This window comes from Pteronotus mesoamericanus, unplaced genomic scaffold (assembly GCF_021234165.1).
Source record: "Pteronotus mesoamericanus isolate MK-2021 breed Mesoamerican mustached bat unplaced genomic scaffold, CSHL_Meso_final contig_73, whole genome shotgun sequence".
Classification (NCBI taxonomy): Eukaryota; Metazoa; Chordata; class Mammalia; order Chiroptera; family Mormoopidae; genus Pteronotus; species Pteronotus mesoamericanus.
In genome coordinates, this window is record NW_026555245.1 from 29,416,335 (window position 1) to 29,432,178 (window position 15,844).

The 15,844-nt window shown below is 42.3% G+C and overlaps 1 protein-coding gene and 1 long non-coding RNA gene across 6 annotated transcripts in view; one reads left to right on the forward strand and one right to left on the reverse strand.

The window, feature by feature from the left end:
- LOC129078327 (uncharacterized) overlaps positions 1-4,798 on the forward strand; it is a 36,780-nt gene extending 31,982 nt beyond the window's left edge. Inside the window, exon 3 of the long non-coding RNA XR_008529954.1 lies at positions 4,724-4,798. This is a non-coding gene — a long non-coding RNA (uncharacterized LOC129078327). The remainder of the gene's footprint in view (positions 1-4,723) is intronic.
- NFIB (nuclear factor I B) overlaps positions 1-15,844 on the reverse strand; it is a 434,847-nt gene that overhangs the window by 260,917 nt on the left and 158,086 nt on the right. The window lies entirely within an intron of this gene.

Here is a 15,844-nt window from a genome sequence, read left to right on the forward strand (position 1 = left end):
TTAGGAGACAGACAGGCAGAGCTGGGAGTTCGGGGGTTTGTGCAAATGTAGAAAGCAATACCCAAGGATAGCTCAGAGCAACAGTGGAAGAAGCTCATCTGCCAGGGGAGGATTAGATCCACCCTCTCGGAGGCCAAGTCGCGACCCTCCCCCACCCAGAGAGGGCCGCCGCACCTGGGATTTTTGGGGCTATGCAGGCAGTTTCGGGTCGAGTGCTAGGTCTTTGCACACGCACCACATGCGCCCACGGCCTCAGGAGGGGACATTTGTTCGAGCGCCCCGGAAAGGCAGGGCACCACAAAGCCAAAACCAGCCGTTTGCAAGGTGCATTCTTGCTGGGAGCCGGGGGAAGTGGCCCAACCCAACTTCTCCTCGTGCCCCGGGAAGGCAGCGTGGTGCGCCCGCGCGAGCGGAGGCCGCGGCCGCCGAGTCCACACACAGTCTGGCATTCTGCTTTTCCTCCACCGCACACCAGGGAAAGGCATAACTCAATTATGCCATCCAAGTGCAACACAGCCTTTTCATCTTTTGCTCTAGAGCCTAGGACATTTCGGAGGGGAATCTCCCCATTCTCAAATAAGTACCTACAACTCTAAACCGAGCTGGGTTCTGTAGTAACAACTGAGGAAGGGGGAGGGGAAGGGGAAGGACCCAAATCGGATGTGAGTTTACAGCCTGAAGCGGCTTATTTAGGCTCATTGAATGCTGTTCCAAACAGCTTGGCTTGCGCGCTATTTCGGGAGAGAAGTTGGAGAGTGGGGAGAAAACAAGGTTATTTAAAGTGACTCCCAGAACGCAACATTCTTTCCACGGCTCTCTAGGTGTCTGCCTCTGGGTTCCAGTTTAGCAGCCCCGGCAGCCCAGTCTTTGATATTTAAACCGGGCCAGCTGCCGGGTGAAACTACCTGTTGGGAGATTCCGTAGCCTAGACATTCGGCCTTCTTTCTGCCTGCGCAATCCTGGCAGCGGCGGGATGGTTCTGGGTGGCACCAGGAGCGCGAGGACAGTCGAGCCGGGAGACTCAGACGAAGTCAGCTGCGCCTCTGCCTGCTCTTTTGGAACAGGAAACAATCCCAGTGCGCTGTGGGGGTGGATGGCTTCCCTGGCCACAGGGATGGGCTCAAACACCGCAAGAGTCTCTAAATTCGAAAAACACGAAGCCTAGTCGTTTGTGCTGGCGTCAAGGTGCAAGTCTAACTTAAAAATACAAAAAGCCTCCTGGCGGCTTCCGGGGCTCTCACCCCCACCCTGCGCTCCAACACCCCTCACTTTTTCCCTGCCCCGAAATTCACTTTACTCCTTCTTGAAATTTGGAAAAGTCCCCCGAAGCTTGGACATGCGGCAACCCAGAGGCAGCTTAAAGAATCTCCTGCACGAGTTGCTGGAGGGAAATCACTCTGCTCTTACGAGAAAACAGAATCTCTTTAAATAGCCTAACCGGATGAGGGAGCGCAGCTAGCAAGGACAATTTGGTCAGTTTTTTGTAGGCTGATGGGGGAATTTTCAGAGGCAGGGGGACAGGGGATTGTCTGTCACAGGAACCTGTGGGAAGACAGTTCGGCCAGGCCCTGGAAGTTTCATTTGGGAAGCGCACAGCCCGGGTCTGGCGCTCACGGTTAATAACATTCTTTCTGGCAACCTCTCCAACAGAGCCCGCCCCTACATTAAATTGGGGAGGATGTGGGTGGAGGCGCAGGCTGGGCTAAACCGGGAAAATTTCCCTCGGACGAGGAAGGGAGTTCTTGTTGTGTCTCCGATGCGGGTTTCTGCTTTTTGATAGAGAACCGCACTCGGTTTCGGGAGCAGTGGAACTTGAGAGAAGCCCCCCTGAGGGGCCCTTTGGGGTTGGAGGAGAACTGAAAGACTTTCTCTGTGGCTGGAGGTATAGCGACACTTTATTCCTCAGGGCATGCGCTCACATTCTGCACGGTCACAAAGCAACCAGCTGAAAACGAAATGGGAACAAATATTAGGAAACGAGGGAGATCAGCCTCATCTTATTTAGGATACTCACTTTTAAAGCAAAGGCTGTAGGGCTACCTGGAAGAATGAGAATTTATTCATGAGAATTTACTGCAGGAAGATGAGAGTTGAGACTTCCAACTAAAAGACGGCTCAGAGCGCTTCCCGCCTCGCAGTCCCTTTTTTATGATCTTGGCAATACAGCCTGTTCGGTCCTTAAGTCACACCCCTGATCCCAATCCTTGGTGACATTTCTCTTCGTGTGCTTTTTTCCTGCCCACTCATCTTTGCTTCGTGTTGCCCAGGACCTCACGGCAGCGTGAATAACTCTTGCAAACTTGCCCTTCCCCAGGCGCACACACACCGGTGGGCTTCTCCTGCGCGCCTGCCCGGGGATCCTCGGGGGCCAGAGAAAGCTGGTGTATTTTCCTGCGCTCAGCCTCGGCGCTCCTGTTTTCAGTTCAGTCCCAGGGGCATGGACCCAAGGATAATAAACAATGCTCCTTATTAGGGATACAAACGGGCACAGAAAAGAAGCACGCGGGAAAAGCACGCACGGAGGCGTTTTAATGTGGCCAGACATTTAGAACTAACTGCCTTTGGAAATGACTTTAATGTACAACGGAAGGCATTGCTCTAAAATTACAGAAGCGAACACAATATAGGTGTGCCCGTGTAGGATGGTTGGAGCTATTTTTATTTATTTGGTTTTGCCTCTGGAAATCAGGCGGAGTGGTTACTTGCTGCCTCCACTTCCCCTGTCACCCTCCCTTAGACCTCCAGGCCTCATTGAAAAGGGAGGGGTCTTCCAGGTGTCTGCGTCCTTTGATTCCCAGTTCCCACAAGAATGGAAAACACTACCTCCCCTTTAGGTAAAGACAACAGGAGTTTAGGGAGGAGATGTCACTGTAACAGGCGTGGCCAGATAATTTAGAGATAGAAAAAAATTCCCCCTTTTTAGTAAAACAAAACAAAACAAAACAAAACAAAAACAAAGCTTAGATACCTTCTGAATGCTGACCCTGAGAAAGGGGACTGGGAATTCCTCCTTTGGGAGTGGGTGAAACCAATTTCCACCCTGCCTGATGGCTTTGGGAAAGGGTCTCCCATCTGCTGTGAACATCCCCTTACAATGTCAGAAAATCTTCCTGCCTGCAAATATTGGCAGGAGGCTGCTACCACAGGCGGTGCTGCTTTCAATAGGAAGAAGACTGCAGGGCAGAAAGGAAGTCCCAACCTTTCTACCCACCAGAACGACCTGCCTCCTCTCCCCAAAGGCCAAGTGCTGGCAAGGGAAACTATAAGGAAAATCCCAATTCCAGGTGAGGGGGTGGAAAATGAATCAGCTTGTGGTGCAAGAACTAAATCTTTGATTCTCAGGAGCTGGGGTGCCCAGAACAGGTCTCCCCAATCCAGCTGCTAAAATTTTAGTGTTTGAGCATCTGTACCTTCTATGGCCCAATCTCTCTGCTTTGTTTTTGTTGTCCAGTTAATGCTGGAAGACACTTCAGAGGTGCTCTGGTCCATTCCTACTGGGTAGCTCTGTTTCTAATCATGCTAAGGGGAGGGTCTCATCTCACCAAGACTGGTCCGGTGCCCTACACAAAACTCTCAGCCGAGGGAACTGGACTGGGGCTGGCTCTGGCTGAGCCAGAGGGCCCCAGCCTCGAATGATACCTCCTCTGCCAACCACAGGCATCTCTTTTGTCAGGAAATGAGAATGGTGCCAATGGCACCCAAGAGACAGCCTAAATCTTCTTTTCCTTCCTCCTGCCCTAAGATGATGGCCTTATACAGTGTTCACACGTTGTTGTTTCCTAAATTAATTACTATATTATCTTCAGAAATTGTTCAGCTGACTTCAGCCCTTTCTGCCTATCAGTGACAATTTCTCCTAGGAAGGTTTCTGCCTCATGAAGTCAGGTTTGAGAGGTCTCATCTGCAAAGAATGAGGCTGAATTTTAGAAGGTACCTCCTGCATTTTCGGTGGTAAGCATTGCTCTGTTCTTCCCACCATTATCTAGATCAAGTGGCATATATCTTACAGATGAGGAAACTGAGGTGTAGAAAAGGGGGGAGTGACTTACTCAAAGGCACAGAGTAAGCTGAGAAGCGCAGTCTGCACCAGATCTCAGATTTCTTGATGTGAAGTCCCTTTGCTCAGTTCTGAGTGTGGTGTGATAGCTAATAATAAACTACTGTTCAATAAGCACCAGGCCATGTGCCAGACACCTCATACAAGTCATCATCACAGCAACTCTAAAGAGCATCATTAATCCAAATAGAAACTTCAGAAAAATTATAAAAGTAATATATGCAGAAACCAGAATACTTCAAATTATGCCAAACGGCATAAAATGAAAGTAAGAGTCTTCGCCACTGCCCCCTCTTCCAGAATCACTTTGATATTTTTTCATTTGTCTAGTGGCTCTCTCCCTAACTCATACACAGATGTGATCATTGCTTTATGGATGAGGAGAGGGAGGCTCATGCTCAAGATAACCAGCTGCGACGGCCTGCCTGCAGGCTTAGCACTTCCATTATTCCACATTAGCTAAGGTGGGTGGGGAGGGAAAGGAGTGAGAGAGGCTGCAGATAAAAAGAAGAGTCAGGTCAGAGTTTGCATCACTCCTTTCTTTCCTCACCTTCTGCCCCTTCTAGGCTCCCACTATTGCTACAGTTTTTCAGGACCTGAGACCATAGGCTCTTTCCATGCAGATAACCTGATGATCATGTGGATGGCTGCATTCATTTCTTTCAGGCCTCACTGCAACATGGACAAGCAACTCTTTTCAGGCTGCCGTCACCAGAGTAATGTCACACCACACTGCCGTTGTCCCACCGCCTCACCCTGGACTAGCTCTGGGACTGGGGTAAGCCTCCTAAGTTTTAATTCCCCTCTCTTTCAGCATTGATGGGGGGCTCAAATCAGAGACAGGGAAAGACTGTGTATACCTAAAATCTCTGTAAATAAAGCAGCTACTTTAGGACCCTGTAGCCCCTCAATTGGGAATAGCAGATTTTTAGGGCTCTTTGCAAGATGGAGTGTTTGGGAGATTTAAGGGTTTGCATTGTGCTTGTGTTGCCTCAATGGGAGAAGGGCTAGAAGTGTGTCTTAAAGTGAAAGGAGATGTCCATCTATCCGTGAAAGATGGGAACGCTGAATCTTTGGGACCAGAGACTCTGGGAATACAAAGTGGATTTCTCTGGGCTGGAGAACACACAAAGTTAAGCTGGTGGAGGCAGAATGAGGCAGTTACCCTGTTTGGAGTGTGACGTAGTTTAGTAAGAGGTGTTTCTCAAAGGATGCTCAAGCCTGTCCCTTTGGGTAAGTGTCCACCACCAAAGGCTAATCTTGGACTGTTCAGGGCAGACAGGAGTGAGGATGAATGCTGGGCAACATGGGTTTCCTTGAACCAGCAATTTCATTAGTTTGTCACTGTTTGAGTGGAAAGGGGAGGAGTTTTAGAAGATGGATGTGATCATTCTTCCAAGAAGCTAGTCCTGTCCTTGAGGCTCCTTCCTTCCGGAAGAATCTTTGGAAATATCCTGAATGAGGGGACTTCAAGAAAGAGAGCAAATAAAAGGCCGCGGACATGGTCTCCTAGGCTTTGCCGAGGAGGAGCAGCCGGGGAGGGCTGGTATTTCTGAAAGCCCTTCTAGAGATATGCAAAGCCCTGTAAAACGCACAAATCTGAGATGGTACGGAGAAATAATCTGAGCGTCAGGGAGGAAGAAGAAAATGGTTTTAAGATGAATGAAGGGGACTGGAGAGTGGGCTGGTTCCAGAGAGAAACCGTGAGTAGGAAACGGGCCTTGGGGGCCAGCCAGGTTTCTGAGCTTGCCTTCAAAGCCTGTGTCAGCACAAAGGATGCTGCGCCCCCTGGTGTCAGACTGGCAGCCGGCGCCAGCTAGCTGCGGTGGAGCCGCGCTGGCAGAGGGGCCCAAGAACTAGCTGGAAAGGTCCACCGGTCAGATGCCTTTTCTTCTGTTTGCTAAGGGAGTTGAAGTTGAAATAGCCTTTGCTTTCTCAACTACTAAGTCTAAATAGAGACTCAGATGTAGAGAGAGCAGAGATTGGTTTTTCTTGCATGCAATTAAGGCAAACAGGACAGTGCCTGTTTAGAAGTAGCCTGATGGGGTGGGAAGTACACTAGCCTGAAGCAAAATCCTGCATTTTAGGTAGAGTGCTGGTCTGGACGAGTCATTAAAAATTTTAGAGCCTCCCTTTCGATGTATTAAAACCAAAGGGGTTAGAGTAAGATGTTTTAAGGTCTTTTGCAAGCTCTAATACTGAGATTTATTGGATAATTATTATACTATTTTCCAAGAGCCTTGCAAATTTGTCACTTTTTTCTGTTTACACACAGGTGCAGATGTTATATGTTTCAGCATCATGAATTCCCCAATTCCGAGCAAAGAATTTTTTTTGTGTGCCCTTCCTTTTAAAAATGCAAAATATGCCTCTTTTCGGCGCAGAAGCTCTCCCCTCCACCTTTAGTGGGGCCTTCTACAAAAAGCAGCAGAGTGAGCAGGTCTTCAGTCTCTGCTCTGTTTCTTTTAAAAATAAAGTACTGAAGTGCTGGAAATTATGCTACTAAAGTGTTACATGTGGTAGGTGTGAATATGTGTTTCAATAGTTCCAGGCACAAGACCAAAACTTCCCTAGAATTAGCAGAATTTTCAGCTATAATCTGGCTTGCATTTATACACAGAGGTACAAAGACCAATTTGGGAGTATGATCTCTCTAAGGAACTGTATGGTTGGGTTCCATTGACATTTCAGGCTGTTCCTGGTATGGTCAGGTGATTTTAAGTAGGAACAGCCCCAGGAAAAATTAGGTAGTCACCAAGAGTTCACTCTCCTTAACCCTGCAAGTCTAGTCTTTGAGAAGAGTAGTCAGTTGTACCTCATGGCAGTATCTTTTTTCTGCACTTTACCTCAACTCTTATCTCTACATAATGGGTGCGTTTAGTTTTTTGTTTTTAAGAAACTGTTTATAGTGTTGCAAAGGATCACCTGAGTAGCAACCTTGGTTTTGCGGATGTGGAGGAAGCATGCAACTATTGTCCTGTAACAGACAATGCCAGTATTTGACTTGCTACATGGCAGGTCCTTCAGCATGAGAGAGGTGAATGGGGAGGAAAAACAGCAGCAGAAACAAGATGGCAGACGGCAGCTGTTGAGGATGGGGTTAGTGCAGCAACTTGGAGCACTGTGCCTCCTCTTCAGGGAACAGCTGTGTTATGGGTTGAATTGTGTTTTATCCCTCTAAAATTCGTATGTTGAAGCACTGACCCCCAGTATCTCAGAGTGTTACTGCGTTTGGAGTCTTTAAAGATATTATTAAGTTAAAAGGCAGTCATTACGGTAAGCTCTAATCCAACGTGACTGGCTAAGTCCTTAAAAGTGATTAGGACACAGGTACAGAGGGAAAACTATACAAGGACATAGTGAGAAAAAAAGACATTCCCCAGGTGTGACTCCTTGGGATGCTACATGGCCTAGTGTGTCTGTGACCACGATTCTTTTCTCTCTCTGGGATGGGCAATGAGAACCTCACAATAAGAATATGTTGAAGAAAGGCCCAACAAGAGGAACTAAGTATTTGGTTTGGGGTAAAGAGCTGGGTTGGCCCCGCATACAGCTGACCTGGAAGCTCTCCCACATTCTTCCATCCTGGCACCGAGTTGACCTTTGGGAAACTGGATCTGCATATGTTCCCCAGTATAACCAGTAAGACCCTGTGGGGCAGTGCAACCCCGTGTAAAAGCAACATGGAGACATAGCAAGTAACCACAGTGAGAAAGGACTGACAGTTGGTGAGCAGGACTCTTTCTCCTTAAGCTGAGCCAGTCCCAGGATTACTCAGCTGGGCTGGGCTAGGAGGGCTGAGCTGCAAGAGCGAAACCTGAGCTGCCTGTTTCAAGGCAGACCTGATACTTAGCTGTAAGTAAATGATTTTTTTTTTTTGTTTTTAATGTATGTGCCATGACAGTTGATTCTAAAACTTTGGAAGAGAAAGTTTGGCCCCATGTGAAAGGAACACCTGTCCTCAGTGGAATGGTCATGAGGATATTATGAAGAGATCCTGTTTTTATGAATATGCATTGATTTATAGAACCTCACTGAAAATATTATAGTGGAATGTTTGGTCAGGAGGTCTGCTTTTTCTGTTCTATTTCTGCCCAGTTCTGGCTAACTGGTAAGTGTAAATTTTAAAAGAAGTTAATTTCTTATGCACATTTATGCAAACTTCCTTAGGGGAATGAGTGAAAGACTGTTTGAGACACTGAATTTCTTGGAAGAAAGTTGCTATATAAATTAATATAGAGCTTTTTTATCATTGCAGGTCTGCAGGACACATGGAAGAACTCTTGCATCATGCAAAGGAGAAAATGAAACTCTACTGGCCTGTCTCAGGGAAGCTAAAAATTTTCCCCTCTTTCCTGCAAGTTTCCCAAACCACGTGACTCTGATTTTCAGGTCAGAGAATAAGATTTTATTTTTATTATTCTTTACACTTTGCATATGAAGAATCCCCAAAGGAGTGTGTGATGGACTGATTATTGTGAACCTATGTTGGGCAAGGCCAGGACTCAGGTGCAACATGGAGTAATTCAGTCACACCGGTACAGTGATCTGGGGACCTCAAGTTACCTCCTACTTTCTAATGTCAAACAGTACCCTCCCTCTCCCTAGAGCTGGTGAGCAGGACTTCTCCTCTGGCCTGAGCCAGTCCCAGGATTCTTAAGGGTTTGGGTCAATGACCCAATATTTAAGAGGATTCAAATCAATATGTGACATGTCCGATTTAATTTCTAAATGACAGTTGCCTTAAGCATGTGGAAAATAAGAAACCTTGCTAAATGTTTAAACTGAAAATACCGCTGGTTTAAGAGAAATGAAAACTATGTCCACATAAAAACTTGTCCACTCATGTTTACCATAGCATTATATTCATAATAGCCCATATGGGGGAACATCCAAATATCCGTAAACTAATGAAAGGATAAACAAAATATGGTATATCCATACAATGAAATTCTATTTGGCAATAAAAAGGAATGAAATACTCATACAGGCTACAACATTGATGGACCTTAAAACACTATGCTAAATGATCGAAGCTAATCACAAATAACACATATTGTGTGATTCCATTTATATGAAATTCCTAAAATAGGCAAATCTATATCGAGACAGAAAACAGCCTAGTGGCTATGGAGAGCGGGGAGTGGCGAGGGAGGGCTGTGCAGGCAACGGAAGATGACAGAACAGTGCCGTGGTGTAACTCCTGAGAGATGAAATTGTGCTAAAGTTAACTGTGATGAAGATTAAACAACCTTGTGAATATACCAAAAACCATGGAATTTTGTGCTTGAAATGGGTGAATTGCATGGTGTGCAAATAGTATTTCAATACAGCTGTTAAATTTTTTTAAATGATACTTAGAAAAAGATCAATGGTTTATGTCTCTTTTTCTGAAACTCACCACCTTCAGATCCATATGCCCAGGCTTACAAACAGATTTTATGAGCTAAGTAAAATGAGAATGTGAAAAATAGTGATTTTTCTTTAGTTGGAGAGAGTGATTTGCAGATCGGTACATAGCCACAATACTTGGACCTGTGTTTTGAACTTTCTTGAAAAATTTTTCCATAGGCTAAAACCATTAAAATATGTTTAAACAATGATACTTATGTGGCTTTGTCGTTTCTGTCTTCCCCTTCTTCTTCTTCCCTTCCATAAGTAATAGCACTCCAATTTTCTCTTAAGGAACCACCCACCTTCTTTTCAGTTCGTGTGGTTAAAATATTGTTGACCCTTTCTTTGCCTTAGGATCTGTGACTCAGGCCTGGTCAATCAGCAAATTCTATTAAGTGGCATGTTGCAACTGGTTCATATCAGCTCATCCGAATCAACTTGTAAATTTTTAGGAATTTTGTGAGTCAGTTGTTAAACATGATCATTATTCAAATTCAAATTATATGAATTTATAATTAAGTACCTTACATTTAAAACAAAGTTAATAGACAAAAATCCATCATTTCCTATTTACTTGAATACATTTTACTATTATTTATGCTCTTGAGGTTATATCTATTGGACCTGTATGATGGAAGTACTGTATAAGTATGTGCTGTATATCTCTTCCAACTTCTTCAGTGACTTCCTAGTGGTAGCTCAACATTGGACATGGTTGCAGTATTTATACTATAGAATTAGGCAAATACTATATATTAAGGCTTCCCCTTTGCTGTCAGGAGACTGTTAGACATGTATCAGCTCAAGTGGGTCAAATAGTGGTCCCCAGAAAATATGTTTGTGTCTTAATCACTGGCATTTGTGAATATACCTTATTTGGAAAAAGGGTCTTTGCAGCTGTAATTCAGTTAAAGATATTGAGATGAGGTCATCCCATATTATCCCAGTGTCCTTATGAGGCAGTTAAGGATTTCAGACAGACACAGAGGAGACACGGATAAGAGGAAGAGGCAATGTGATCACACAGGCAGAGATCAGATTGATGTGGCCACAAGCCAAGGAATGCCTGGAGTTACCAAAGCTGGAACAGAATTTCCCCTAGGGCTGCTGGAGGGAGCTCAGGCCTGGTGACATCTTGATTCTGGATAACTAGCCTCCAGAAATTGTGAAAGAATAAATTTATCTTCTTGTAAGCCACCCAGGCTACGGGAGCCATGGAAAACTAATATACCAGCATACCACCTATGGTTCAGGGATGGGTATGTGAACCAAGCTAGAGCAATGAAAGGTTTGCTTCTATTGTAAAAGAAACAGTCCCCCACTTGTGGTTGGTGAGTGGTTGCATGTTTGCTCTCATACTTGCCCACAAATGAAGACAGCATAGAAAGTGGTCAAGTTGGGATCTAGGCAGAGAAAAGAGGGACATTCTAGACAGCACTGTTCAAGAAACTGGATCTGTTCTACCCCTGGAATTCTTATTACGCAAATAAATATCTTTTCATTTTAAACCAAGCTCCTAATTTTCAGAGAACATTTGAAAGTGCCTATTTGCACAACAGGACTGTAAATACATACAAGTGCTATCTTGTGATCAGTTACTAAGTGCGATCTTGTGATCAGTTTCTATTTAAATCAGGCATAACTAATAAACAGAAAAATATATACCAAACAGTGAGCAACCTGGGATCTACCTGAATTCAATGATGTTCCTTTGTACCACAAACACTTATTGAACCCAGCCATGTCTAAAGCATTTCATTCAAGATGGATACCAATCCGTTTAAGAACTTGCAATTAATTTTCAAGTAAGGAGTTTAATATAGCCCACAGTATTGAGGTCACCATCAGTATTAATTTTTCATTATTTAGTCCATATTCTTCTGGCCAGTACTAAATTCATTTAATTTTATTATTTTTCCTAAAGTGAATTTGTTTAATGTACAATGAAAATATTTTAACTTTTATGAGATATTTAAGCACATTCACAAAGCATAAAAAAAAATTTGTCAAATTAAATATTTTGGGTTGGGAAGATATTCTCAAAGTGATTTTCAGTGACATTGTACCTTTAGTGACTTTGTACCTTTGAAGAATTTTTATTCTCCATTTTCCTTAGTAATTTATTAGTGGGGACCAGCACATTTCTGAAAGGAGCATGTCACAGAAAATCCCAGGGAGAGACATATTGTATTGAATTCATTTTAAAAGAAAAGGAAAATCTTTTTACCTTTACCATTTCTATCTCTAATCATTTTTCCACTTCAAGAGGTTTAAAATTAATTTTGTCCCCCATAATCCTATTTATTTCCTCTACTTTTGAATACCTTTGTTTTTTTGATAAGCACATTTTGGATGAATTCCCAGTCAACTTTTAAAATCTAATTAAACTCAGCTAAGTTTAACTCCGATAGCATTTAGAGTCAATTTCTTGATAGTTGAATAATTAGGAGCCTATCTTGGGAATTCTTCAGAAAATAGTTCCTGAGGGTTGCTTGTTGCTAAAATTCCCTTTACTAGGGAATTTTATGTCAGTAGCATTAATAAACTAATGCCTGCTTGTTTTGACTTAAAATAGAAATGAACTTCCAAATGCAAATATTCAAATACTCTATTATTTGTTAGCACTTTTATATTTGCTAGTAACATTCCTTATCAAAAAGAGAATTATTTTGAGTATTTTTAAGCTCCTCCCCCTAATAAATCATCACACACATAAAGAACAAGCTAGCAAACCACACACACACACACACACACACACACACACACTGCATAGGGAAAATGAGATTTCACTAAGAACATATAGCATACATTAATTGATCAATAATAATTCAAGTCTACTCTCCTTCTAGTCTAGAACAATCGTCCTCTCTTTGCTGTAAAAAGTAGCCACCAACATCTGTTGGGAAATTAGGGTCATTATCAATATGGACTTAAAGGAAAATGTGAGAAAATAAAAATTATTTTTACAACCTTTATAGAAGCCTAAAATAAAAATTGGGAATATATGAAGTCTACCAAAGGCAGTGGAAAACAGATTCAAAATAAGTATTTAGGAAACCAATTTCTGTCCATTAACAAAAGCAGCTTTTAAATGTTACTTGTCCTTGATAATGCTGACTAAAGAGAACCCAGGTTTGCTTCTTCCCTAAAGCTAAAAAGAAACTCACCACCAAAGTTAAAATACAAGGAATCAGGAAAAAAAGGAAAAAAAAACCCAGTGATTTGTTGCTTGATGGAAAATTTATGTCAGAGATACAAGACTTTTTTGTTATAATAAACTGTTTTCTTCATGTGGAAAACACTGATAGAAATCTAAGTGAATGGATATAATTAAGTAGTTGTGTGGCTCCAACTCTAAAAAATTTTTTATCAAACATCTCAACATTTGCCCAGGAACCAGAGGAGAGGAACAGCTTTTTAAGAGTGAGGCCCTCAAAACATTTCCAAGCTGCCTGGACAAAGGTTTGAAATGACTACAATAGTGAACCATCCTGCCTTGGACCCCAGTCTAGATTGATGACCTAATACATCTCTGACTGCCATAGTTTTATGAGCATCAAGAACTGGGCGCCTGCCATTATCAACAAATAGAGCTTCTCCAGAGCTTGTACATCCACAAAAACTCAAGTACCCCACAAAGCACAGATCACACAGTCTCCCAGGGATCATGGTACTTCCTCTAGCTTTCATCACATGTGAGATGGAAACTCCTCTTTGTCAGGATAGTTCTTCAAGAAAAGGGAAGTGTGCCTGTTACTCTCCCATGTTATCTTGGTTTTTAGAACAGAGCGATCACTGAGAAGCTGATGAAGCTTAGCGTAAGGGTTCTCCTTCTTCAGGGGCCCTTCCAAACCCTGTACCTAATTTTGTATTTGTAGTTTTGCATTATTTTTTGTTAAAAGAGTCCCTTCAATTGTATAAGCTATAGACACTCCCCACCAAAAAAATGGGTATCTGCTCTTCAACCAAAGAGAACTGGCACAAAATCTTAGCTTGACAAACATGTAAAAATTAAACACAAACTCCTCTTCGTCTTTTTGGACACTGCCTAGCTCGGGCCAGCCACCATTAAGGATGAGATCTCTTAGTTTGAGTCTCTGGTCCTCAGATACCCTCTCAACAGCAGCAGTGTTTCAAAAACCAGCCACACTTTAAGCTTATTCTCCTTAGCTCCTCCCTGAAAGAACACTCTACTATGGGCTAATTATCACAATGGTTTATAGACTGTAAAGGCCAGAAGTATTTCCATGTCTGGTCTTCCCTTTGGTTAAGTGGCATCACTGTTCCAGTGTCAGCTAAGCTTTGCTTCCCAATAAAGTTAATGGATTTGGACTAGGCTTCTATACTTTCCTAACAGGGACCAAGGCACAGAGACAGTTGTTTTTTTGTTTTGATTTGTTATTTATGACAAAAGTAATGGTGCGCGCGCACTCACACATACACACAGAGGGTCCGGCAGAAAAAACGCCTACTTGAGTGTGATTGGTAGAGTAATAATATGATTGTAATAATTTATAGTTTTAATTGGAACATTTCACCTAAAATGTCATATAGTATGCTTGAGCATGATATTGTTGTTACAGAATTACATGGTTATGATTTTATAATAAAAGATTTTGTAATAAAAAAGGGGCATTATTTGTGATGGATCCTGTATGTAAAACATAGCTTGAAATATTATAATAATATGTTGCACAGAAAGTGAAAATCTTCTATAATCCCACACAGCTGAGAAAACTAGTTAACTTCTTTCAAAGCATATATGAAAATTTCATTTATTATTTTACAAAAATGAAATTATACTCTCCACTCTGAAGAGTGCTATATTCCCACCTTGCAACGAGTCTTAGACATCCTTCCATGCCAGTCTGTAAAAAGTAATCTTTTTAATCTTTTTAAAAATGGTTCCATGGTATTGTACTGTATTCCCGAACCACAATTCCTTAACCAATTGCTGTTAATGCACATTTGGGTTCCTTCCAGTTTTCCCTGTAACAAATACTCTTGCAAACATCACTTTACACTTACATCTTTGAGCAGTTGTAGGAGTATTTCTCTATGATGAATTCCCAGAAGGTGAATTATTATTGGGTCAGAGGGTATGAGCATTTCATTTTTAACAGCTATTGCCAAATTGCCCTCCAATAATTTTATATGGATTTACACCCCCAACCACACTGTTAAGAAGGAGGCTGTTTCCCCACCCCCCTTAGCAACACTAAAATCATGCACTTTGGGGATGTCTGATGTGAGTTAAGAGTTAAGAGGTTCAGCCTGTGGAGTTTTTTCTCTTTGTGAACAGCTAACAAAGAGATCAAAAGTCTCCCCCTTTCCTTGATGAACCCCCTGCTCTGGTCGAGCCAATACCCAGACAGACATCTAAATAATGTGAGAGGTGGAAAATCCTAACACCTACTGCTTGTATCTAACTGAATTTATTCGAGATCATTTGTCCATGAATGTATAAGCAAATGTGTTATTTATAGTATATTAATAACTACTAAAGACATATAAATTGGTCCAGACTTTAGCACTGCTATTTCAATGTAAACAATACAGTTAATACTAGAGCATGATAATGTTTACATCTGCACAATTATTTGATTTCATCCCTATGGTTATTGAAGCAAAGTAATTTGAAAAATCTATTCTTTAAAGAGATGTGGAAAGTGACTTTGAATCAACTCTTTAAAGAACAGCAAGGTTTGCCAACAACCAGTCTTTAGGAGCTCATTTGGAGGTTTACTACAGTTTACATTTCCAGAATTAGGATCAGTGGGCATTAAACTGGAAAAAATGTTAGGGGTTATCCAGTCAAAAGATTTGAAAACTCTGCCGTTCAAAGCTTTAGAGTCACTTCCAGGAAACAGAGGATGTTGATGGAGAAGAAAAGTAGCCAGGGGTTAAATGTTCTTGGTATTCCAATCCTAGTCCTACCACAAGAGTCCCACTTTAAACTATTTTATATGGTGAGTTATGTGTTGTGTTATCTGGGGCAAGTTGACCTTCTATTTTCCTCATTTGCAAAATAGACATGATAACACTGCCTGTTTGAGTGTAATGAAGGTATAATTAAATAATATTACACATGTAAAGTACTTAGCCCAATGCACTGCACGTGCCAAGACTCAATGTTTGATATTTTATTATTTAAGATTTGCCTTTGAAACAGGATTCTCCTGCTAAAAAATGCATTTCAAAACCATCCATTTATTTTTGTCATCTGTAAAATGTGGTGATTATTTCAGATGGAGGGGTTTTATATTTTTTTCTTGATTCCTAATTGAATGGTGGTTCTCATCCTCGGACCCTAGTCTGAGAGAGCTGGGATCTCTGAAGGTAATGTGACCTCCCACACACCAGAAGGTGCCATGTGCCAGTAAGCTGGCCAAG